The following is a 3059-nucleotide window of genomic DNA, read 5'->3' as shown; positions in this document are numbered from 1 at the left end:
TGCGAACGATGTAGAGCTGGCCACGCCCACCCAGTAGGCCATACGCACTCTAGCCACGCCCACCCAGTAGGCCACGCCCACCCTGGCCATACCCACCCGGCCCCTTGAGGGCAACCGCAATGCTTATCCGGCCCTCAATTGAGTTTGACACCCTTGCACTAAACAGAGTGGCTGAATTGCACAGTGACATCATTTCTTTTCTTTTTTTAAGAAAAAAGATTGCTTTCCATAAACCATTCTGATGCCTCTGGGTTGGGTAAGAAGATAGTACAAAAAGGGGAAAGACGAAATTGGATGTAAGTATGTTCCCAAGTAGACTTTCCTATAGAAAATCCTATATTTTTTTTTGTATGTTGGGTAGAAACCATTGTAATAAAGTTGGATTTAATTGATCTCTCTTCCTATCCATTAAATCATATTTATACTGTTGAGTTCCATGAAAATGTGTAGAGCAGGGGTCTTCAAACCTGGCCCTTTTATGACTTGTGGACTTCAATTCCCAGAATTCCTCAGCCAGCATGGTCCACAAGTCATAAAAGGGCCACAAGTCATAAAAGGGCCAAGTTTGAAGATCCCTGGTGTAGAGTATTGCCTTCGCACTCTCCTATCTAAGCACTAACTAGATCTAAATGCTTTTTCCAAGAAAAGCTAACATTAATTAGATGCTGCTAATGCTGTTATAAATAAGCCTAACTGGTTATTTGGGTTTTACTTCAGCTGCTTCTACTTGGATTCCAACTCAACTGCTACTTTTGAATAAGAAGAAAAGGAGCATTCATTGGGTTAAAATAAATTCAAAGTTATAATTTTAAACCTCTTCCTCCTCCCAACTTCATTTAATCCAAGTTAATTGTATTTACCTTACTGCTTTGTGGTAAAAGGTAAACTTATATTGTGGCTCTCCCTGGAAATATTCCACAGGGTGTGTCTTACAATAGGCCTCTCAGTGAGAAGAGGCATCCTTGAAACTTGTCTATACCAGCACAGTAGTCCTCAACTTATGATCACAACTGAGCCCAAAATTTCCATTGCTAAAAGTGAGGCAGTTGAGTTGTGCCTCATTGTATGACCTTTTTGCCACTGTTGTTAAGCAAATCACTTAATCATGTGGTTGCTAAGCAAATCTGGCTTCCCCGATTGACTTTGCTTGTTGGAAGCTGACTGGAAAGATTAAAAATGGTGATTCCCATGACCTCAGGACAGTACAATTGTCACAAATACATGTCAATTGCCAAGTATCCAAATTTTAATCATGTGACCATGGGGATGCTGCAACAATGCTAAGTGTGAAAACCAATCGTGTCACTTTTTTTTCAGTTAATACGGGTTAATGTTCAGCAACGGATTTGAACCAAATCTTTCTCTACTTGCACTGAACTATGCTATACATAAATTCTTCGGTTGTCGCTTAATGTATTCCCCTGGCAATGCCTTCATCTCATCCAAGTTCTGGGACAGGCTTAAATGTTAAATGTCATACATGAGCAGCCATAAGAGGTATAAAAAAGTTTTCAAAACTTTTTCAAGCTGTGGAACTGGTTAGTTAAAAAACAATTCCAGGAACTCTGATCAAGAGGTAATGCTCTAGTGATAATTAGCTGCATCTGACTGAACGTGTGTGTGTGTGTGTGTGTGTGTGTGTGTGTGTGTGTGTGTGTGTGTGTGTGTGTGTGTGTGTGTGCGCGCGCCGGCTTGTATACATTTTCTTAGCTTCCTGAAGAAGCCAAGGATTTTGTGAAAACCAGTTTTGAAAACTCTGGTATAAAATTTAGTAGGCTTCATCATTAACCTGGAGGGAAGTTAGATGATTACAATGAGTTGAAAAGAGGCAATAGAGGCAGGCTAGGAATTAGTAAGGGGGGCGGGTAGAGAGCAAATTTCATGCTAGTCTAGTTTTCTGCTCTCACGAATGGCTGAGTAGAACTTTAACTCATCAGTGGGAAACAGCCCATGGACAAAAGATAAGTGCAGTCTGCCCTGTTGAATTAGCATGAAGAGCTACTTCTTCCTTTACAATATTTGTGTGTGATGCAGGTCGGCAGTTTGGCGGGTCGAATCCCGAGTGCCGCGTAGCAGAGTGAGCGCCTGTTACTCATCCCAGCTTCTGCCAACCTAGCAGTTCGAAAGCACGTAAAAATGCAAGTAGAAAAATAGCGACCAGTACGGTGGGAAGGTAACAGCGTTCCGTGCGCCTTTGGCGTCTAGTCATGCCGGCCACATGACCACGGAGACGTCCTCGGACAAGCGCTGGCTCTTCGGCTTTGAAACGGAGATGCGCATCGGCCCCTAGAGTCGGAAACAACTAGCACACATGTGCGGGGGAACCTTTACCTTTTTATGGTAGCTGCACACTCTAATGCTACACACTCCCAGTCCAGCCCCTTGCTTAGCAATCCACAGAGCATCTCCGAGAGATGGTCTTCTAGCCTCTGTTGAAATACTTCCAGGAAAAAAATGGCCACCATTTCTGGAGGCAGATCCTCTCATTGCCGGTGGTAGTTTTTCCTGATGCTTTATCAAAATCTGCTTTCTCATAATTGAAACCAATTTTATGTCTATTTTCTGAAATAGTGCTGAAGAAATCTGTCTTCTTCATGACAGTTCTTCAGATACAGATAAGTCCTTGTTTAGTGATTGCCTCATACAGCAACCGTTCAGTTACAACAGTGAAGAAAAAGTAACTCTGTATGACCAGCCCTCATATTTATGACCTTCTTCAATCTGTAAAGCAAATCATTAGCACTTAGCAACCACTTCTTCTCAATGACTATGTTGCCAATCCCAGTTGTGGTAATTAAACAAGGACCAACTGACTTGAAAAAATCTTCTCCAGGCTAAACGTTCTGAGTGCTGCCAACTATTCCCATAACTTTTTCCTTCCAGGATTTTTAATATCTTGTTATTTTCCCCAAAACACACTTCAACTTGTCAGTGTCCTTCCCAGAATGCTGTACTGAGAATTGGACCCACTGATCCAGATATGGTCTTACCAAGCTGAATACAGAGGAACAATGAATTACTATCTTGACACTGTACTTCTGTAGACGTTAGCCCCATGT

The 3059-nt window shown here is 42.1% G+C and overlaps 1 protein-coding gene across 1 annotated transcript in view; it reads right to left on the bottom strand.

Annotated features, from left to right (window-relative positions):
- Window positions 1-3059, bottom strand: part of SLC25A51 (solute carrier family 25 member 51) — a 30766-nt gene that overhangs the window by 14615 nt on the left and 13092 nt on the right. The gene's annotated exons all lie outside the window — the stretch shown is intronic.

The sequence above is a fragment of the Vipera berus genome (assembly GCF_964194415.1).
Source record: "Vipera berus genome assembly, chromosome: 2".
Lineage (NCBI taxonomy): Eukaryota > Metazoa > Chordata > Lepidosauria > Squamata > Viperidae > Vipera > Vipera berus.
The sequence above is the reverse complement of the archived record's forward strand: the minus strand, read 5'-3'. Positions and strand labels throughout refer to the sequence as shown.